Source organism: Palaemon carinicauda, chromosome 40 (assembly GCF_036898095.1).
Source record: "Palaemon carinicauda isolate YSFRI2023 chromosome 40, ASM3689809v2, whole genome shotgun sequence".
In the NCBI taxonomy this organism is placed as follows: Eukaryota; Metazoa; Arthropoda; class Malacostraca; order Decapoda; family Palaemonidae; genus Palaemon; species Palaemon carinicauda.
Genome location: NC_090764.1, coordinates 43,973,506 through 43,998,505, shown reverse-complemented (window position 1 = coordinate 43,998,505; position 25,000 = coordinate 43,973,506). Strand labels below are relative to the sequence as shown.

The 25,000-nt window shown below is 32.6% G+C and overlaps 1 pseudogene; it reads left to right on the top strand.

Annotated features, from left to right (window-relative positions):
• LOC137631745 (putative neural-cadherin 2) overlaps positions 1-25,000 on the top strand; it is a 202,205-nt pseudogene that overhangs the window by 166,374 nt on the left and 10,831 nt on the right.

Here is a 25,000-nt window from a genome sequence, read left to right as displayed (position 1 = left end):
TTCTGTTCAGCAAACAATCTTGTCATTGGAGGTATTTTTTTTTTCAACACAAGATCATCCACAAGTATGTATGGACTTCACCATGTGGTAATTACAAAAATCAAATATATCACATTGCCATTAATAAAGAGAGAAGGATTCTGAGAAATCTAAGAAGCTATAAAGGCGCAGATATTGATAGTGATCTCCAGCCCCTCGTTGCCCCACTGAAATTAAAACTGAAAGCACCCAACAAAAAGGTAGATAGAATGAATACCTAGGTTTGATACAAGTAAGCTTTTAGAAGAAGAGCGCTGAGAAATATTTGTAATTGAATGTAACAATCAATTTGTAGTTTTAGAGCCTCTAAGAGACGAAGAGCAGACAATTAATGAAGAATGGTGTGACATTAAGAACATAAATCGGTCAGTTGGTAGTGAAGTCTTGGGACACAGTTACAATGAGAAACCCATGGATATCAAAAGATACAGGATATTATATAAAGGAGACAAAGTCAGAAATTGATTGTTGAAAGTTTTCGAGGAAGTAATGAAAATTACGAGGTAGAGCATGCTAAGTAGTGATAGTGAGCTCAAAAGAAAACCCAGAAATAATTGGAGAGAATATTTAGACAGTAAAGCAGATGAGGATTCAAGAAGTGGATATGGTGTAAGAATTGCTCATAGAATTATTAATGAAATCTCTAAAGGTGCAAAGAAGAAGAAGCATATAGCCATAAAAAAGGAAGATGGATCTATTATAACAACATAAGATGAAGAAAGACAACGTTGGATGGAACACTTTAGCGAGGTCATGAATAGGAGATATGAAGGGAATAATTTGATTGATATACCTGAAGCTGATGAAGACCTTGATGTGCCCATGAATGAAATCAGTGTGTTTGAAGTCGAAGCTATCCTCAAAACACTAAAAAGATGGAAGGCCCCTTGATACGATGGAATAACTGCCGAGATGATACTGGCCAAAAATGAAGCGACTCCCAGACTACTTACAAGATTATTTGTAGAATGTGGCGCGAAGAGGCAAAACCTGATGAATGGGAGTTAGGAGTGTTGGTGAAAATTGCAAAAAAAGGAGATCTGACTGATTGCAATAATTACAGAGGCCTCACACTTACGTCAGTTATGAACATATATAGTACGCGTATTCTAAAGAGACTGGAGAGAAAGATTGATGAAAAACTGAGAGATGAATAAGCAGGATTTAGAAAAGGTAGAAGTTGCACTGACCAAATTTTTATTCTGAGACATGTACAGCAATTTGTAGAATATAGAAATCCCCTTTTGATAGCCTTTTTGGACTATGAAAAAGCCTTTGATAGAGTGCACCGACCAGTTTTGTGGAGAGTTCTGTGTTATTATGGAATTCCTCTTAAATATGTAGATTTGATTAAGTCTGTTCATGAGTATAGCAAATGCAAAGTTAATGTTAATGGAGTCTTATCAAATGAATTTCTTGTAAAGAGCGCAGTACTCCAAGGGAATGTGTTGTCACTTATGTTGTTTATCCTCCTCATGGATTTTATAATGAGTAGAACAGTCAGAGATGGTGGAGAAGGATTGGACTGGATTGGTGATAGGAATTTAGCAGACCTAGAGTATGCTGGTGATGCTGTCCTTGTTAGCAGAGCACCATAGGATTTTCGATGCTTGCTTACCAGAATGCATGAAATATCACATAAGGTTGGACTGAAGACAAACAGAAGAAAGACTGACATGATGAGAACGGAGTATGCAATGGAAGATGAAATATCATTGGAAGGAGAAAGGATTAATGAGGTAGAATCACTTAAGTATTTTGGAACTATGATATCCAATACAAGGTCTTTAGAATTAGAGTTTAGTGAAGGATTAAAAAAAGCAAATCAGAGAATGACGAGCTAAGTAAAATTTGGAAATCAAATCGCCTGAAATTACATATAAAAATCAGACTATATATCACTTTATTGAGATCGTTGTTACTCTATGGACATGAGTCATGGTATGACAATGAAACAATCTTCAATAGATTTAGTAGATTTGATAACAAAGCCCTCAGAAGGATATTGGGGGTTAAAAGGCAAGACATGATTAGAAATTAAATCATAAGAGAGATTACTTGAGTGCCAAATGTGGAGGAGATCATGATGAGGGGTAGATGGAGATGGTTTGGGCATGCTCTTCACACTCCCCAAGAGAGATTAGTTCACCAAACGTTCAGCTAGGCTCCACAAGGCACTAGCAGAGTTTGAATACCCAGGCCTACATGGTTGAGGACTATGAAGCACAAAGTAAGAGATAATGAATGGAGAAGTATTGAATTAAAAGCTCAAGATAGAGACGACCGGCGAAATCTAACTAAAGCCGTTTGTGTCAATAGACGAAGGAGGAGATAATGATGATGATGCTATACAGTGTATATATATATATACAGTATATATATATATATATATGTGTGTGTGTGTGTGTATATATATGTATATATATGTATATATATATATATATATATATATATATATATATATAATATACATATATATATATATGTGCATATATATATATATATATATATATATATATATATATATATATATATATGTATATATACATATATATGTATATATACATGCATAAATATATGTGTATATATATATATATGTATATATATATATATGTATATATATATGTATATATATATATATATATATATATATATATATATATATATATATATATATATATATATATATATATATATATATATATATATATATACATACATGCAGTCATCCCTCCAATACTTGGATCAACTAACCACGAATTTACTTATACACGTTGATCGCTTGGTACCAATCTAAAAAAGTATACATAAAAATTTACTGACAGATATCCAATCATAGTTAAAAATGGGCAAAACATTCAAACAAAAACATATCTCGAGACAGGGGTTACTGTCCATTCTCCCAGGACCAACTAAAAGCCCCTTCCCCCACCCTAATATCTGGAATTAAACTGAAAGCAAATTATATTTTCGATATCTTACCCAAAAGAAAATAATATTAAGTGGAGTTGAGAAAGTGGCTAATGTCCTTTTTATGAATTATTTGAAAAGATTTATTCTAATAAGAAAAATACATAATTTTACCTTAACATATAAGAGACGTATCAGACAATCAGATTTTTAAAAGTAAAGTCTAAATAATACTTTTTAATGTAGAATCATACACTTTTTTAATAAAGGAAATAATTCAAACTTATTGTAAATCAAGAAGAATTATATTTGATATTCTTCTCCCTACTTCTTAGAGAGATATTGGGTTGTAGACAATATTACCAGTTAAAGATTGTAATATGCTGTATTATATTATTATTATTATTTCAGTACACTGGCCACACCACTACCATTTCTTTTACAATTGAAATACAAGTACAAGGGAAGGGGTGATCTATATCGAAACGAAAATCACAGACATCAGTGATATGAAATTTTGTAGTTGATCTGGATAAATTGAAAATAGTTAGACAGCAAAAATGTTTCAAAGGCTATAATTTGCTAGTAGGTGAATTATTGCTTGCAGATCTTTTAAAAGACGTAACAGGAACAAGGGAAGGTAGCAGTGAAGTGTTTAAAGCCAGCTTAAATTATTTTGAAGGCTTTGTGGCAGGGGCATAAGGATGTTGTGAAGTATATTATCTCTCTAGGAAGATTCTATGGCCTCGAGGACAATGGTCCTAATGTGGAGGGGGACAGAGAAGGATTCACCACTGAGGAGGGAGCTGGAGGACCCTGAGAAGGGTCAGCATAAAGAGAAGATGGGGCACTACCTTCAGTGGAGGAATAGGAGACAGAGTAAACCCCTTGTTCACGAATTAGATAAATGTTTGCAGATTGGGTATAGTTACACTGTTTTGCAGAAATGTATCACCCATATAAAGCAGTGGCAAACCACAACATAAACGTATGGAGGGATTAAACCATGTCATTTTCTCAGAACATCTTGATTAAAAGGCCAATGAAAACATAATTGGATAGGTCTTTAGTGACAATCTAGCCTAGTGAGCATCATTCAGAACCAAGTCAAGAAAAACAAAGAAAAAGAATAGGTAGATAACCACAGAATTTTAGATTCCTAAAGTTTGTCTGGATTATGACTTTCATTGTTTTATAATAATTTTACAGCATTCATGTCTCTTCGGTACGAAAACCAACTCTATTATTGCACATTGTGTCTGAAAAATTAAATACGTGTGTACCTAAGAACGAATTCAATTAGTTCTCATTATTCCTCCAGAAAGAAATTCGTTTGGAGTTCCTTGCTTTCAGAATATGACTGCCTTTTTGGAACGGAATAAGGACGTATACGTAGGTACCCCACACACACACACACACACATATATATATATATATATATATATATATATATATATATATATATATATATATATATATATATATATATATATATATATAATGTATATATATATATATATATATATATATATATATATATATATATATATATATATATATATATATATAAATATATATATATTACGCAACTAGTCTACATGAAAGTAAATGATATATTTCACATATTTCATTTGTGTATTTAAGAGATATATAGCCACCTCATGAAGTGGGTCCCACTCATGTAGGATTAAGTAAAGGTATGTAAATTACATAAGACTTTCATCATTCTTTTAGTTATATTTTCATTTAGTTCCGTATATGTAAATTTACGTTATTTTAAAGAATTAAAGTTTTAGTTCTCGTAGTTTGGTTACGAAGTCTTAAGGGTACCTGACACTTGCACGCATTCGTGGCATGCACTGGCACGCATTGATGCGCGAACTCGCGTGAACGAGTCGTGAAAATTTCGTGAACAGTACTGGAACTCGCGTGCCAGAGCGTACCAATGCGTGCCATGCGTGCCCAGAACTTTGAAATGTTTAAAGTTTGTGGCACGCATTGGCACGCACAAAATAGTCGTGAAATAGTCGTGAACGATGCGCCAACTGGAGTGAACTGGAGTGAACAGTGCGGGAACTGGCGTGAACTGGAGTGAACGATGTGGGAAGTGGCGTGAACTTTATAATGAAGAGAAACAAAAATGAAATGAAAAAATTAATGAAAAGGAAAGGAAAATAAACCTAATAGATTTTTATATTTGCTGTTTTAATGTGAAAAAAAAATGATATCTTATTACAAACTATTTCTATAACTTTATAATGAAGAGAAACAAAAAGGAAACGAAAAAATTAATGAAAAGGAAAGAAAAATAAACCTAATAAATTTTTATATTTGCTGTTTCAATGTGAAAAAAAAATTATATCTTATTTCAAACTATTTCTATAACTTTGTAATGAAGAGAAACAAAAAAATTAATGAAAAGGAAAGAAAAATAAACCTAATAAATTTTTATATTTGCTGTTTTAATGTGAAAAAAAATGATATCTTATTTCAAACTTTTTCGATAACTTTATAATGAAGAGAAACAAAAAAGGAAACGAAAAAAATTAATGAAAAGGAAAGAAAAATATAAACCTAATAATTGTTTATATTTGCTGTTTGAATGTAAAAATAAAATGATGTCTTATTTCATGCACACACTTATTTTCCTCTATTACCAATCAAGACCCAAAACTTTTGTTTTAAATAAAAATGAACTGAAAAATAAACCCAAGAAATTTTTAAGTTTGCTGTTTGAATGTAAAAATAAAATGATGTTTTATTTCATCAACATACTTATTCTTCTTTATTACCTTAAAATGAAGAGCAAAACAAATTTTTTTGTTTGCTGTTTTAATGTAAAGATAAAATGATTTCTTATTTCAACACACTTTTTTCTCTATTACCTTAAAATCAACAGCCAAAAAACTTTTCATGTTTGCTGCTTTTAATGTTAAAATAAAATGCTTTCTTAATACTTGTACATATTTTATGTCTGCTATTTATATGTATATCAAATGCTTTCTTATTGAAACAAAAATAAAGGGCAACAAAAAATACAAACAAAAAAGATACGTTTCTTCTCCTCAATGCAATGGTGTCTCTGACAGAAAGCATTGTTGTCTCTTCCGAAGCCAATCAAAGAATGTCCTCGGGTTGGAGAAGCCCCGTTTTTATATGGAGTGGCCAATTCGTGAACTGGCGTGAACTGGCGTGAACGATGCGGAAACGATGCGGAATGATGCGCGAACTCGCGTGAACGTGTCGTGAACTTCTCGTGAACTACGCGAGCCAATTCGTGCCATGGCGTGAACGTCGCGTGAACGATGTGCGAACTGGAGTGAACTGGTCGTGAACAGTGCGGGAAAAACACCAGTGCGTGCCACAAAATGGCACTCACTGGCACGCATCAATGCGTGCCAGTGCGTGGCAAAAATGCGCGCAAGTGTCAGGTAGGCTTTATGTAAACTTGTTAAGAGGTATGCCGTATGACGCACACGCTAGGGATTGCATCATGTTTCCACGTGGTTGGAAGTTGCATGAAGGTTCTAGACTAAACTTACTCATTTTTTTAATGTTACAAGAGGAGGTGGGCGGAGTTAGCTGTGTGTGTTGCCATCGTCAGGCAATGAATAGAACCATACTTCAAACTGTCAAGTAGGCAACCTAGTGTCGCGAGAGGCCGCCTGGACCATGTGCACACGCATCGAGAATGCATTGCTGGAATGAACTGGAAGGTTCCAGAGTGACTCAGGACGACATATATAAGGCCTAGCAATGCATAGGAGGGAGAGATCAAGCTTAACACTCCGACAGAGTCGTACGTCCGACAGTCCTCTCACCAGCATCTATCCAGCCACTCAAGTGTTTCCTCTCAAACGTGATTAGTACTTTCAAACATTAGTGATACTATTGTGTGTTTAATTTGAAAGAAGTGAAGTGTATTTGTATGTACAGTTTATATTTTGAAATCAATTTTTTGGTGACTGGGTCTGAGTGATTTTGGTTAAACAGTAAAGTGTATTTATTTTTGCTTAACCGTTCAGTAACCTTGTGTGATCCCAAAGGTCGTAAGAGTAACAGTTAATTATATGTAAGTGTTACTATTTTTTATTTCATATAATGGTAAAGTGTCAACTGTTTTCATTGATTGTCAAAATTAAATATTTTCATATATTAATTTCTAGTGAAAGAAGTGTCTGTATTATTCTTGAAGCGTCATTTTGACTTAAGCCTAAGGTCTAGTTCAGATATAAATTCCGCGTGATTTATTTGTGGTATTACTGTTGAATTGTTATTTTTATGGAATATATATAATTTTGTAAAGTGTGTATTATTTCGATCACCAATAATTATTTCATTGCTTTGCTCGTGTCCCTGACTAAGAACCGAAGTAAGAGGTTAATTTCAGAATAGTTCCCGTTAAAGGTAAAGTAAAGTAAAGACCTTTATATATTCAGTGTTCATATTTATTAACGTCTGGGAGTTGTGTTTTATTCTCAGAGCCCGGAGGTATTCTCTTGTGTATCAGAATATGTAATATAAAGCAGGTAAGTTTGGGATCTCGGAAATTCACGTAATTCGCTAGCCGTAATAATACATATATATATATATATATATATATATATATATATATATATATATATATATATATATATATATACATACATATATATATATATATATATATATACATAAATATATATATATATATATATATATATATATATATATATATATATATATATATATATACATAAATATATATATATATATATATATATATATATATATATATATATATATATATATATATATATATATATATATATATATATATATATATATATATATATAAATATATATATATATATATATATATATATATATATATTTATGTGTGTGTGTGTGTTTGTGAGTCCGTGTGTATATCTTTATGTATGTATCTGTATTTGGGTATGAGCATCACTAAATATGTTCCTAAATTTATAGTTCATCTAGATTATTCTGTATGCTATCTTTTCCCTGTTAAGCACTAATAACCGTTAACTTTATCTTGTGAAACCATAATTCTTATGGTATATTAGGACCTAAATATAACCAATTTGTACATTTCTATCAACATTCGAAATCAATAACGTCCTCAAAACCATTTCTTCAGAGAGGCAACTAAGAACCTTATTAATCCCTCTCCTTTCACTTGTTTCATCCAGAGGGCAGAAATGGTGGTCGATTTGTGCCAGACAGGACTTGACAGTTGTAGGGCTTGGATTCCCCTCCCGTCGCATGATGAAGGGCTGGACGTCGGAGGTCCTCTTCAGATAGGAGGGCTTTCCCACCCAACCCCTCGTCATCAAATTCACGGTTGGCAAAACTCTGTCAGGGGGACATCCTTTCTCGGCTGTATAAGGAATTTGAGAATCAATGGTGAGGTAAGGATGTAATAGATTACTTTTGAGAATTTCCGTTCTTGTAGCTTTTTTATAGCATAGAAGTTATGATTATTTTTTTTTTATTCTTTCTGTTCCATTAAGTTTTCTTTTTGTAAAGGAAACCTATTCTTAAGAATATCACTTCCTCTCACTTAGGTGAAATTAATGTTCACGATAGCGAAATGAATCCTTTGTTATGAATCTTTGAAATGTTTTTAGGAAACGAAATCTTAATCTTGATCATTCATGACATCAGTCGCTTTTAATGTAAAATCTATTTAGTTTTATGTGCTCTAAATCAGTATTATCCGTTATATATAATTTGTGAACTTTATATCATTATCTTTTGTAACCAACGCATTACTTAGTTTTGTCGACCGTATGTTTACACGTGATATATATATATATATATATATATATATATATATATATATATATATATATATACATATACATTTATATATATATATATATATATATATATATATAAATGTATATGTATATATATGTATATATATACAGTATGTATATATATATATATATATATATATATATATATATTCAATATATATATATATATATATATATATATATATATATATATATGTATATATATATATATATATATATATATATATATATATATATAATATATATATATATATATATATATATATATATATATACATATATATATTTCCAACTCTCCGTACATTCATTCATAATTTCAATGTTAAGCCTCAAATAATTCTTAATTTTGAATTAAGTTTGTTTTGGGAATAACATACCTTGATATAAGGAGAATCATATATGGTAAGTGAATTTACCTGGATATGAATCGATACAGAACTGGACATCCGGCTCATCCATTTGGTTATCAAGAGAGGTGTACCTTGATTTCTCTCTATTGCTGACTAAGTGCTTGTTATGAAACAAATGTGTGTGAGAAAGAGAGTAAAGAGAGAATTTTTTTGTGGTCTATGTGGATCTTGAGAAAGTTATAGATAATGATGGTACTCAGGATTCAAAAAGTAATAAGCCAAGAGTATGTGTCATAAAATTAAAACGTATGTTTGAAAAATTTACTCAGTTGTGTGATGAATTTACTGTAAAAGTGGTTTTGAGACAGAAGAGGTTTATGTCTTTGTGGATATTTAATATATTCATTATCTTTCAATGCTCTCTAAAAAGGCAGAATATTATGGATGTATTATTATTATTATTATTATTATTATTATTATTATTATTATTATTATTATTATTATTATTACTAGCCAAGCTACAACCCTTGTTGGAAAATGCTATAAGCCCAAGATGCTATAAGATGCTATAAGCCCAAGGGCTCCAATAGGGAAAAATAGCCCAGTGAGGAAAGGAAGTAATTTAAGAGCTGTTAAAAGTTATTGTAGAAAATTTGAATCTTACATTAGAAGATATTGATGGTGGAGTAAATTAGTTGTGAAAAATGTGTGTTTGCTGTTCTTTTGTTTGCTCGATAACTTTATGGAGGGAGTCATGAGCGAATTAAGATGCAATATAACTGTTGTTGTAGCCCTGAGAAATTAGCAAAGCCTAGTTAAACGAAATATGACATGTTTGCGGGTAATATAGCATTAGTTGGTGATAGATAAGAAAAGCTGCAGAAGCTAAGGGGAAATTTTGAAATGATCTGTAAACAGGGAAATTTTGATAAATGTTAACAGTAGAAAGATATGTCCGTAGATGGAAACCAGAGATACTGAATAATAAATTTAGTAAGGACGTGGGGAGAGCAAAATTAGTTGATTCTTACAGGTGTTCGGGGGAAAATGCAATTTACAATAACAGAAATAGCAGGTGAATCATTGGAGACAGTTTGGCTGAGGAAATGTGTCCATTCAGGCAAATGTAGAAATGCATGGACAGGCTAGGCAAAGTCTGCAGAGTTAAGGGGAGTGTCTGGATCTCTTCCTAAAAATAATGGTACTGAAGAAAGCCTGAGGTGAAGAATTTACGATTCCCTTCATCTTCCCTTTAATGGAAGTATTAGATCTAATCATCATTGTGATCACACGGTGATGATTATTACCTACTGAGCTGTATCTCCCAGAAACAAATTCCCTTAACTCTTACTTTGGAACAAGGTTTTGACATTTGTTATAATGTTGACATAGGGCCCTATCACTAAATGCAAGACTGTATAGGAGATTACAGTCTTCTTTCCACTGATCATATATGTGACCAGGAAGCCCAACTGTGTACCTCTGAGACAGACCTTTCACCTAAGGATTAACTCTTTCAATTAAGATAGAAACTTTGTATCTTTCATTGGAGCAAACTGGATTTTTTTTTTTTGGGGGGGAAGTAAATTGCATTTTCCCCATAGATATGATCACCCAGATCTGATATTCAGTACCCTGACTTAATTTATTGATGCTAACGTAATCTGTTGATATTAAATTAGGAAAGTAGCTGCAGCTTGTGAAGAAGTTAGTATTCTGTAAGTGACGGGAGAAGTATGAAAGGATGGGATATGTAATGATACAACAGAGATTTCGTATAATGTATAGCAATAAAAAAAAAAAAAAGGTGTAAGAAAGGCAGCCTGAGACTGGATGATGGTAGGTTGACTTGTAGTTTTAATTTGAAAATATTCAGGTAGAAGATTTAGACAGAAAGTAGATGGTGTAAGGATTATAAAAACTCAAGCGTTTTTAAGGTATATAAGTGATCCAATTAATATAAGGGTCTATGTTCTCTCCATGAACTATTTGGGAAGATTAACAAAGCGTTTGATTTAGAATTTTTGCATAGTGATTCCACCACTAACTTATCATTCAAATGATGAACGTGATTGGAGAGTTTTTGCTTTTGTATATGGCCAAATCCTAATATGAGAAACACTTTTTAGGAAAGATACAAATATATAAATGTGTGTGACCCACTTCTTTAAAGAATATCATCAAATTAATCTTTTTCTTTTTCTTTTTAAGCTTCGTGATCTTGGCGATGGAGTACTGGGAGAAGACAGCGTTCCAGGATGTCCTAACCAGGACTCATGCCGCGAGGAAGGACATAAATGTCCTCTCCATGCAAGGTTAGTTTTATACAATTGAAAAAAAAGTAGATATATTTAGATGTAAGCTAATTTGTGACACTTACATTCTTCAATATTCTTTTTAATCATTCCAATTTCTAATCGGATGTCTAATAGATTATTCCTATCCGCTGTATTCAGCTTTCATTCGTTATATATAAAATTTTTTGTTTTAAAAGTTGTACTGACTAAAAAAAATTTAACTATACAATTCTACACTATGCTTAATTTCAATTATTCTTTAAATGTTAGTTAAGTGCATTAAGATGGAAATATAGGAAAAGGCAAAAAAATTTTTTTATATTATCTTTGTAATCGAAACCACGGAAAAAAGTGCATCATGTAAACTGAAAGAAGTCAGTGTTATTATGACCTTAGATGTTAGGATGCCAGATAACTTCTAATCAATCAATCAATCAGTGTTATTATATCTCCAGATTATGCTAAAGTTAGTCGTAGAATTGTTATGAGTTTTCTTAGCTTCAGTTACTAACACCATTTGGAAAATAAATTGTAATAAGGTATTAAGCCCAAAAGGGAAAGAATGAAAAGGATAGACCTTAATCACAAAATTCTATAGAAATTACTCAAAACAATATATCATTTTCCTTTTGGAAATGAGTAAAAAAAGAGATAGAATGAAAACTCCCACTGTATAATAAGATAAGAAATAAATAGATTAGTATAGCTCATGATTAAAAAGAAAACACAATAAAACATAAAGAAGATAAATTGATAATACAAAGAAAAACTGACACAAATGATAACTAGCAAATATTGTAAAAAGGACACTGAACCTATACGGTTGCATCAAACCAGAGCTACCCATTCGTAGTGGCTTACCAGACAAATATTTATTGAGTTCAGGTTTCATCTTTTATATAAATAGAGAGACTGACAGGAGAAGGTCAATTCTGTTTGTACAACTGGACAGTACGGAGAAATCCTAGTCATTTAGAGAACATTGATCTGTTATACGAAACTACGGTACTTTAGTAAAGGTTGTTTTGGTGTATTGGTAACGTCTCTGCCTGGTGATCGCAAGACTGGGGTTCGAGTCACGCTCAAAATAGATAGTTCCTTTGGTGTCTGCTACCTCACCAATATTGTGAGATAAAGATAGGGGTCATGGGGGCGCATATAGGTCCACCTGCTGAGTCATCAGCAGCCATTGGCTGACCCTCCCTGGTTCTAGCTTGGGTGGAGAGGGGCTTTGGCCTGATAGGGCATTGTCCTGCTTTCTAGGGCAATGCCACTGTCCTATGCTTTTGCCATTCATGAGGGACTTTTAAGCCTTCAAGAGAGAGAATTCGGTGTTCCAAAATTCTAACTCCAAATTAACGCCAAAAAAAGAAAAAAAAATGCTTACAGGTGAAAACAATACCCGACACTTGAGTTGATGTTAAGATCTTTTTTCGATGGTGTTGTGCACTAGTTAAGAATGGAATTTCTCTTTCGAGATGCTACCGCTAGAAAGTTATGGGGTCGTTTGACTGGCCAGACAGTACTACATTGGATCCTTCTCTCTGGTTACGGGTCATTTTCCCTTTGCCTCCATATACACCGAATAGTCTGGCCTATTCTTTACAGATTCTCCTCTGTCCTCATACACCTGACAACACTGAGATTATCAAACAATTCTTCTTTGCCCTTCACTGTAATTGTTCAGTGGCTACTTTCCACTTGGTAAGGGTAGATGAGACTCTTTAGTTATGGTAAGCAGCTTTTCTAGAAGGACACTCCGAAATCAAACCATTGTTCTCTAGTTTTGGGTAGTGCCATAACTTCTGTACCATGGTCTTCCACTGTCTTGGGTTAGAGTTCTCTTGCTTGTTAGTACACTCTGGAACACTATTCTAACTTATTTCTCTTCCTCTTGTTTTGTTAAAGTTTCTATAGTTTATATAGTAAATATTTATTTTAATGTTACTGTTCTTAAAACATTTACTTTTTTCCTTGTTTCCTTTCCTCACTGGGCTATTTTCCCTTTTGGAGCACCTTGACTTATAGCATCCTGCTTTTCCAACTAGGGTTGTAGCTTAGCAAATAATAATAATAATAATAATAATAACAGATTCGCGTTAAATACGAAACTAGGGTACGAATTAGAATTAATGATGAGAAAAATAGTGTTATAAGCTCATTTTTTAGTTTTCATTGGATATAATTTGTTCAATTTGCCTGTAATGTTGATATAAGTAAATCCCAAAACTAGTATATGAATTTTTACTTAAATTAAGAAAGTACTGAAAGCTGCTATTATGTCAGCAATTTTAAACGTATTACCATAACATATATTATTATTATTATTATTATTATTATTATTAGCTAATATACAATCCTAATTTGAAAAGCATGAAATTAATAATCTACAAGAGAAGTAATAAACACTTAAAATAAGATATTTTGAGAACAGTAACAACATTAAAATAAATCCTTCATATAAAAACTATAAAAAATGAAAAAGATAAAAAAAACTACCAAAGTAATAACATAGAATAGTGTGCCCGAGTGTACCCACAAGCAAGAGAACTCTACCCAGGACAGTGAAAGACCATGGTACAGATGCTATGGCAAAACTCAAAACTAGTGAACAATGGTTCAATTATGGAGTGTCCTCGTAGAAAAGCTTCTTGCCATAACTAGTCTCTTCTACCCTTACCAAGAAGAAAGGAGCCACTGAACAATTACAGTGCCGTAGTTAACCCTTGAGCAGAATTGTTTGGCAATGTCAGTAGTCAGGTGTATGAGGACAGAGTACAATGTGGAAATAATGGTCATACTATGCGGTATATTTGTAGGCAAGGGAAAAATGAGCCGTCACCAGAGAGTGGTGTCCGATGCAGTACTAGTACTGCCTGGCCAGTAACTCTCTGGTGGTAGTATCTTAACGGTTGGCTGGTGCCCTGACCAGCCTACTACAGTACCTACATTAAAAAGAATCACTAGAACACTGAGAAAGTCCTTTTTTTCATAAAAATTTATAAACAGTCTATGTGCAAAGGTCGGATAAAATTCCATTGCAACTCGGTCTATTTAATTATATAATTTACTATCAATGGTAACTATGCCATCATAAGTGGCTAATTAGAAGATAAGTTGACAAATTATTTATAATCAAGTTCAAAATTCAATTTGTTGTTTCCACAAAATCGTTAGTAATGCTCACTTGCAAAATTGTCTATCATCTATTTGGCCTTCGTGTTACAGAAAATAAAATGACATGTACACGTGCTATTTTGATTGTTTACTGAGCCTACTAAAAATACGAACAATGGCCTTCAAAGTAATTATGGCAATTGTTACTTGCTCATTCTTTATTCTTTTTTATTGAGCATGGATAGATGATAAATTTTTTAGAAATAATCTATACCAGTAATGGCTAACGAATTCATTGTAATTTTGCATTTTTTTCTTTCTATTTTTCTACCCATATACTCACTAATGGATAAAAAAACTCTTTTGGAACTCGCAACTTTTATATTAGTTTTTCATCAAATGTCATCAAAATGTAGTTTATTCTCTGCCCTACGAACCAAGATATGAAAACGTCATATCAATGCCTAGGTGGGAGTTAATAGGCTATCCATTATAGTCGGGCAAAAACTTTTTAGAAACATTTTTTGAAGTCCTTCGAACTTTTCAAATCAATCTATTTTCCACTGCTCGTTGGTATTTTTCATCTCCGTTTCACTTATTACTATTTCCGTAGAACATTTTCGTAGAACAATTTATCCTATTTCTCTTGTTACTATTTCCGTAGAACAATTTATCCTATTTCTCTTGTTACTATTTCCGTAGAACGATTTATCCCATTTTTATCTATTTTCAAATATTGATCACTATAACAAAAAGATTTCCGATGAATGTTAATGAAAGTAAAATATTTATTAATTCTGTATATCTAACTTTGACTTTATTGGTGATGAGGTTCCGAGTAAAACAAATTCTAAAAGAAAAATTATTATATATTTAACCGAAGATACATTTTCACCCATGTAATCTCTCTCTCTCTCTCTCTCTCTCTCTCTCTCTCTCTCTCTCTCTCTCTCTCTCTCTCTCTCTCTCTTTCTCTGTTATTTTGATAATTCTACGGAGAGATCCTTATAAAATATTGCATTTTTAAACTTAATAAACCAATATAGCAAGCAATTACATGTGCATTGATATATATTAGAATATAAGGAAACCCACAATAACCGTAAATGCTTTACTCGTATGTTGAACAGGCTGAAATAAGTCTTTGTATAGTTCATATATGAAAGATCTTGTTTTATTGTCGTTACTGTTCATAAAACATTTTATTTCAATTGTTTATTACTTCTCATATAGTTTATTTATTTCCTTATTTCATTTCTTCACTGGGCAATTTTTCCCGGTTGAAGCCCTTGGGGTTATAGCTTTTTTAACTAGAGTTGTAGCTTAGCTAATAATAATAATAATAATAATAATAATAATAATAATAATAATAATAATAATGGTAGTTCTCATTACCGCAAAGCTCTTCTAGTCCAGAACACCCATAATAGGTTGGTTTGCTGTGAGCGATCAGATTAAAATCTATCACCATCTTTATAAGGTATCATGATTTCTGGATAAGAGAAAAGCACTGACCCAGTGAACCATCAAAGAAAGTACTGGCGTTAACCAATAGACTACTATATAGACTCCTTGGGCACAGTTATATGTTGGCGTGACAGTTATCTTAACCCTTTGCGTCCCAAAACCACACCTACGTGATCAAATGACTTTGCACTCCAGCACGAGACCCTTTATGAGTCCAATTTACTTAGCTCATAATAGCACAAAGAATAAGCATGATAGGACTTTTCATTTACCATCTGATAACAGAATTAATTTTCTTTCAATTGATATATAAAATTACATATTTCGGAAAATGTTCATAGGCGTAAATAATTAAGGAAAAAGTGGATATTACTGGATGTAAAATGGTACCAAATGGGGTAGAAAAATCAGAGCCAATGGCGCGTTAAAATGGCTAAAACTCGACTACAGTTTACTGTAAATTCTATGTTGAGGGAAAATTAAAGTACAAAAAAAAAGAAAAAAAAAGATAACATGACATTTAATCATCGTATTTACTAGGGGGATAAATACTTGGAAGATACAGATTAAGGAACATGCAACTTAACATGTTTTCGTTCACAAATTCAATTTTCTTATATAAATGGTAAGGAAGCTACAGAAAAAAAAATAATGGATTTTGCTCCGAACTTGAACTATTTCATCATTAATATATTTATTATTATTGTTATAATTATTATTATCATCAATAGTAGTATTAGTGTTATTATTATCATAATCATTATCCTTATTATTACTGTGTACATTCGAAACTAGTTCCTTCAGAACTGAATAGCAAGAAAGAAACGAAGCCAAGAGATGTATAAGAGAAGCCAAATAAAATGATAAACCCCCTGGCCATCCAAAATGAAAATACACACATGAATATGCAGCAGTTGATAAACGAGTCATATAAATAAAGCGAAGTGTTGGGCGCCTAAGAGTTGCCATACAGTCTTCCTTAAATTTACGAGGATCGACCCGACCATGAACTTCGTTTTATAGGCTTCCGAAAAAAAGGAAACTGGAGACCTCTGGGCTCTGGCCGTCGTTAGTGTAACAACAGGGCACCTAAATAGAATGGGGATGCTTACTTTCTACGAAGTAAGTAGTACGCACTGACCATAAAAGTACGTAGGATCTATAGAAGAGATAACATAAGCTCCCTTGTGGAATAAAGCGGATAGAATATGACCAAGATATCCTTCGATAGTGATATGAATAGCAGTATTTTTGTTTTGAAATAAAAGTATATTGAAACATTTTGTCTATAGAATAAATGCACAGTTTTGTTGTATACATTCAGGAAGGAGAACAATTCTACAAAATTAATCAAAGGAACTGAAGCAGTTAAGATCAATAACATCCTCTACAGATATTTTCTAAGCGTTGTAAACAACAACAAGATTCAAAATCAGTGAGATGCAAACCCAGGACATGTTCGGGGTTGCTTGTGCATATAGGATCATTGATTGGGAACTTCCTACCAATTCAATTTACCAATGAGACCTTGATTTCCTGAAATTCAGTCTCAGACCACTACAAACTCTCTCTCTCTCTCTCTCTCTCTCTCTCTCTCTCTCTCTCTCTCTCTCTCTCTCTCTCTCTCTCTCTCTCTCTCTCTCTCTCTCTCTCTTTGGATTTACATTAGATCACCAAGAGAAGGCTTTCACTGGAGCATTCTCTTTTATTCTACGTTTCTTCAACCTGGACTATACGCGTAAAATGTCCACAACCATTTTTATGAAGGCCCATGAGATAACATCTCATTATTTATATTTGTGTTGTTGAAGATTACCACTTTCAACGTTATTTGCTTCAATTAATTCACCCATGATTCATTATATATAAATATAATTATATATATATATATATATATATATATATATATATATATATATATATACAATATATATATATATATATATATATATATATATATATATATATATATATATATATATATATATATATATACACACACTTAGATTATATCTTATCTTGCCTGCTTGCAATTTCAGTGGATATTTTAGCTTTAAAACCAACCCAATGCCATTCGGAAAATTTAAGAAATGTTAGTATCATATCTGTGATATCCAGCGATAGGTAAGCATTTTGATGACATCCCAAGGGTTCCAAAACAAATTTAGTATGGCACAATAAAGCCACATAACAATTCATATACGCGTATTGTTTGAAGACAACCGGAGTTGGATCATATACTGATTCTGCCTTAATATCTATCAAATATTGAAAGCATTTAAGTAATACGCAATTTTTAGTGCTCCAAATTGAAATAGAAATTGCATATCGAGAAAGGGTTTAGGGAGCTTTCAAAAGAAAAGCTTTATTAAAGATTATTAAACTGAAAAGAAAACCAGAAGAGGAACGAAAAATTACGGTAGGGATAAAATTGTCTTAACGAAACCAAAGAGTAATGTCGTGAAAAGGAAAAGGATATAGCATTCGGGGAATATACAATTAGGATGGGAAAACCACAATTTTTTTCAAGGGAACCTACAGAAGAAAAGACGCTGTCTTTGGGAAGAATTTAAGAGAGGCATAAACAGCGTCCGTAGGAAGGAAACGGTGCTGTCTTCCTCAAGGAGAGAGAGAGAGAGAGAGAGAGAGAGAGAGAGAGAGAGAGAGAGAGAGAGAGAGAGAGAGAGAGAGAGCAGCTTTAAGCAGTTTTAAAATGAAGTTCTTTAACCCTACTGATTACCTTCAATTAAGTCGTTCGAGAAAGATGATGAAAAACGTTGAGAAATATCCATCGTAAGTCAGATTGGAACAATACGGTCAATACACTATTTAATGATATTTATAAAGGTATCTGAAATAATGATAGTGTTGGGTTCTTTAATTGTGACCTCTCAACAAAATTGAGTACCTGCAGTATAAAATGATAATAGGGTAATTGATGAGAAAAATATTCGACTGTCAATAATCATATGCAAAAAAAATACAGAAAAATATTTACCGTTCAGAAATTGTCGTATACTCTCGAGTCCCAAAGGGAGAGATCCTAATGAAGCTCTCTCGAGCTGAACTCTTATGACAGTTAATGTTGGAAAATAAATTATAATCTTGAACAGTGTGTGAAAGGCTTTTAATCAAGAGCAAAAGAATTAATAATTTACTTCTGGAAACTTCATTAACGCTTTAGCTTCAGGTGGTGTGTACCCTCATCCAGGTCTGAACCGAGATTTGAGGATTATCCTTTACGTTGAAGATACTAAGAGGAAGGAAAAGATTCTTTAATTAGGAAGTGAAATGAAGGAAGAAAATGATTACATAAGATTCGTTAATATTATCAAAAAGTATACGATACCGAAATACCTAGGCTATGTAATGCTTTCTGATAGAAAAGTGAAGTTGAGTAATGTGAATTGATAAGTAGATAACGAGTATACAAGAAATAAATTATATTTACCTATATGATTGAATGCAGTAGTTTACCAATTTCTTCCCTTAACAAGAGCTTTGGACTGAAAAGATCTAATGGTAATATTCTATATCGACAGATGATGATTAAATTAGGAAATCTTGCATCATCTTTTTGAGCCTTGCCACTTCCACGGAAACATTATAAGTATGAAATTAATATATCTAGAAAAGCAACTTATTACCTTATTACCTCGCCAAGTTGTATCTTTTGGGTTGGAAATAACGATAGTATTAATCAAGTAATCTCTTCATCATCATCATCATCAGCCGCAACTGGTCCGTTGCAGGACAAAGGCATCAGACATGTTCTTCCACTCCCGTCGGTATATGGTCTTTAGTCGCCAATTTATACCCGCTAATTTTCTTAGTTTGTCAATCGTCTTCTCTTCCATCCCGGATTTTTTTCAATCTCTAAGGACCCATTCTGTTATTCTTAATGTCCATCTATTATCTGTCATTCTCATTATATATCCTGCCCATATCCATTTCTTTTTCTTACTTGTTAGAATATCTTCTATTTTGCTCACGTATCCAGTATGCTATTTTTTTGTCTCTTGGTTTTATTCCCATCATTATTCTTTCCATAACTCTTTGAGTTGTAACTAGCTTATGTTTGAAGGCTTTAGTAAGGTTCCAAGTTTATGATGCATATGTTAATGCTGGTAGGACCATCTCATCTCATATTAAATACTTTTCCTTTTAGAGAAAGTGGCATTTTAAGTTGTTAAGGTATTCCCCACTGATGTTAATTCTTACATTTTCCCAATCTAAATTTCTAAAAACTTCTAGGCATTTTGTAAATAATCTAGGAGAGCTGGGGTCTCCCTGTCTAAATCCATTATCAAATAGAATTTTCTTGGTCATTGTGTAGTCATACTTTTGTTGTACTTCTCGTATAGATATCTTCAAGTGTTCTAACATAAGATTCATCTATTCCTTGTCTTTATAAGGCGTTCATTACTGCTGAAGTTTTGACAGAATCAAAAGCTTTCTCTTAGTCTATAAATGCCATACATAGTGGTTTGTCATACTCTATTGATTTTTCCATTAGCTGGTTAATTACATGGATATGACCAGTTGTTGATGCCCACCTCTAAAGCCTGCCCACTCTCTTGGTTTATTAAATTCTAGCTGTCTTTTTATTCGATCTAATATGACCTTTGTAGATATTCTATATATTATTAAGAGTAAACTTATTGGACGGTAATTTTTCGGGTCTTTTGTCTCCCTTTCTGTTTTTCCAAGTTGTAAGTATAGAGCCTTCTTGCAAGCATTTTATGTAAAGTTCGGCGAGTTTTACCACAATGAAATCTCCATTTATTATTAAATCAATTGTTAGGCCATCTTCTCTTGCTGCCGTGCCTCTTTTCATTCCTTTTAATTATTTCTTTATTTCTCCTACTGTTAATATTTGTACCATCTCAAGTGTTTGATTGCTTCTGCTGGCAAAGTTATTTCTTGTAATATTGTATATAGAAGAATGCAATAGCCTACCATGCTCGTCTATTATCTGCCTGTCTGGCAAAGAAAATATATTGTCAATTTAAGACGATTAATTATTAGTTTGTGACATTTTACCAAAAGAAAAAATCCTAGCCTGAGTAGTCCAACTAATATTCTTTTTTTAAGGTGTGTAAAAAGATTTGAAGCAGTTGGAAGTGAGAACGTTTGTGAATGTCTTCCTGGATGGTCCTCGGAGATTTGCAACCAGAGGACACATCCAACGTCCTTTAGTCCCAAAAGTTATATCAAACTGGCCCTTTCGTCCACGCCGCCTACCACAACAACGGAACTCCAGCTACGGTATGTCACGTAATAACCAAATACAGTAAAGGGAAGATCGGAATTTCCGGGAAGTGTTTACCTTCATTAATAGGGCACGTCAGCAACAGATGGCGCTGACCAGTTCGGTCATTTGTTTACATCAGTTCTGGACACAAGAAGAAAAAAGATAGATTAATATGAATTGCGTTTGTCACTAATGCTGAACAATGAAAATTACATATGTGATTTTAAAAATGCATATGGTGTAGAAAAACAATACTTACAAGTCTTAAATTCTATAAATAGTTGTAATGCATCCCTAGTTTTAAGTGAATTTTACCTAGGCGTTTTTCGACAAATGGTGCTGATCTGAGAAATGCGCATAGGTTTCTTTTTTTTTTTTCTTTCTTTTTTTGTAGACGTGATTTCCCGTCTTCCTTTTACTGTTTTTTTATCTGGGGGGTGGTAATGAATTCATCTGGTATCGTTGAAGTATAGAATTGATTCATTTATCTGTTCTTATTTACATTAGAGTAATTAATAGCTCATAGTGGAAATATTTGAATATTGCAGATTTAGAACATGGGAAGAATCCAGCCAGATGCTGGCCGTGACTTCCCAGCATGGAAGAGATCTCTTTACAATTCACTTGATGAAAGGGAAGTTGTGCGCGCAATTACTTCTGCCCCCGGCGCCTCTCTCTCATTTGTGTCTTCAAAGGATTCATCTCAATGACGGACTGTGGCATAATGTCAAAGTGCAAAGGTGAGAGCCAACGTCCTCTTGCGTTAGGAACAAAGGCCCAGTGAAATTTGTAGACCTACACATATAATTTTTTAGGAGTTTTAACCTCTTTGTACATAAACACACAAACATGCAGCATATATATATATATAAATATATATATATATATATATATATATATATATATATATATATATATATATATATATATATATATATATATATATATATATATATATATATATATAGGCTATATATATATATATACATATATATATATATATATATATATATATATATATATATATCTATATGTATATAAGGATGAAGAGGACAGCAAGAAGACTTCGGATCATCTTACATATTTATTCTATACCAACGTTTCGGGAATCCATTCCCATCATTAGGGCTACATAAAACATGAAATTATATTTACAAGAAATTAATGATACATTTTTGCTTAAAATTGCTTTGGTATCCCTGATGATGGGAATGGATTCCTGAAACGTTGGTGTAGAATAAATATGTAAGATGATCCGAAGTCTTCTTGCTGTCCCCTTCATCCTTAAACTTAAGCTTGCCAGAAGCGAAAATCTTACTAGTTATATATATATATAGGCTATATATATATATATATATATATATATATATATATATTTTTATATATATATATATATATATATATATATATATATATATATATATATATATATATATATATATATTTATATATATACTGTATATAATATATATATATATATATATATATATATATATATATAGTTATAGTTATATATACTGTATATAATATATATATATATATATATATATATATATATATATATATATATATATATATATATATATATATATGTATGTATGTATAAAACTTTTCCTAGTTCATAGTGTCTTGGTTAAAAATACTTCATCAATGCTCTCTTAACTATGTTTCATAATATGTGCAGGTTTAAATTGACCTTAACAACATTTAGCTCTTTAGATTCTGTGCTGCATATGATTTTATCTTAATGTCATAATTACCAATTTTGTACCAATTAATCGTTTCCTCACTGACCAGAGAGAGAGAGAGAAAGAGAGAGAGAGAGAGAGAGAGAGAGAGAGAGAGGAGAGAGAGAGAGAGAGATAGAGAGAGAGAGAGAGAGAGAGAGAGAGAGAGAGAGAGAGAGAGAGAGAGAGAGAGAGAGAGAGGACTGTAACAATTTTAGAACTACCATTTGATTAATTTTCTTTATGAGTTACTTACTGATAATGTTTTCATTGCTCCCACGATGCCAAGGTACGGGAAATGGGTTGAACTGAAAGTTGACGATGGAGACGGTGATTATTACAACACAACCCCGACACCGACAACGCCTCAAGGCTGGGTAACTGAACTTGCGATTGACAGACAAGAAGGCATCCACGTTGGAGGCTCTCCCGAGTATGTTGGCGTGACACTCTACACTGTCCATCATGATTTTCACCATGGTTAGTTGTTGGTTCATTCAGATGTTCATGAATAGTTTCTGTGCTTTTTTTTTTAACAAATATGCATTCGTCTTTTGTAGCTTAACAAGTAATAATAAAAATAATAATAATAATAATAATAATAATAATAATAATAATAATAATAATAATATTTTATGAATTGTACAGGGATAGATCTGTATAACAGATTTTGGGCCAGACTCGCTAACATTTGTTGGAAATGATTACAAAACAATGAATACTTAATCTTTTGAAGAAAAAATGGCAGTTATGTTTTCTTAGTCTCTTTGTTACTTCACATTACTTTTACTGCAAGTTTTATTTTGTACATATTTCAAATCTGTTGATAACCACGACGAAAATATTCAAAACGAGCGGAAAAATTGACGTATGGCCTTACCTGGTCTAGACTCTATTTAGATGAGTTGTAAGCAAAGGATATCAGTAATCACGCATTAAATATCATTTAATAGTAACTTTAGAGTTTATGTGTGTGTTATTCATTGTAGCCATAGTAAATCAATTGTTTTTGCATTCTCCTAGGAAAAATTAATCCTTTCTTTGCTTATTTAGGTCAAAGGGGAAATATGCCCAAGCCACAGGCAATTGCTGTTACTTAAACTCCAGCGTGAATTCAACTCCGTATGATAGATGAATACCAGCGACAGATTTTATTTTACTGTATGTTAACGTTAATCCCCCCAAGAAGTTCTGTGATACGTAAAACTATCTCTCTTTTGTCATGAAAGGAAGGCATTAACATATTCAGTGACAAAACATAGATGATTAGTGTTCACCTTAAAAAGAATTTGTTTTCCATCCTATTTACCAAGGCACTTTCCCCAAATTTGGTGGGGGGGGAGGGTAACCGACATGAGAAAAAAAAAACAAAAAACAAAGGGGACTTTGCTTCTCTTAGCTACTCCCAGCCTGGCGAGGGATTCAGCCGAGTTAGGTAGGTACTGCTAGGTTGCCACAACCCACCCTCCCCTGTTATCCACCAAGTATCATATGCGAAATACTCTACTGCTGCTACCTCAGCGGTCAACCAAGGCCACCGGAGGAAGCAGCAGGACCTATCGGAACTGCGTCACAATCGCTTGCCATTCATTCCTGTTTCTAGCACGCGCTTCTGCCTCTCTCACATAAGAGTTTAAATAGATTAGCAATGTCGTTTTCAAGTTTACTCTTGTGCACGTATAAAGGACCTTGGTTGGAAGGGAATTGTATGATAGGAAAACGTAAATGAGATTCCCGACAGGTGATACGTCATAAACTTTACCAAACAATTATTGCATTAAATTTTAAATTAAAGATAGGTCAAATTACGTACGTCACATGTGTACAGTAATAAAAAATGTGGTTTACTGATGCTTATACCAGTGCATAGATTTCAACTTAATTTTGTGCTATAAGTCCGGTTCATCTAAAGTTAACTTCACAAATTAAACAGTCAGAGATAAAATTGGAATTTAGATAATTTTTTCAATATATGTCTACATGTGAAGAACAAGTCAAGAAGAAAATAGTATCTGTT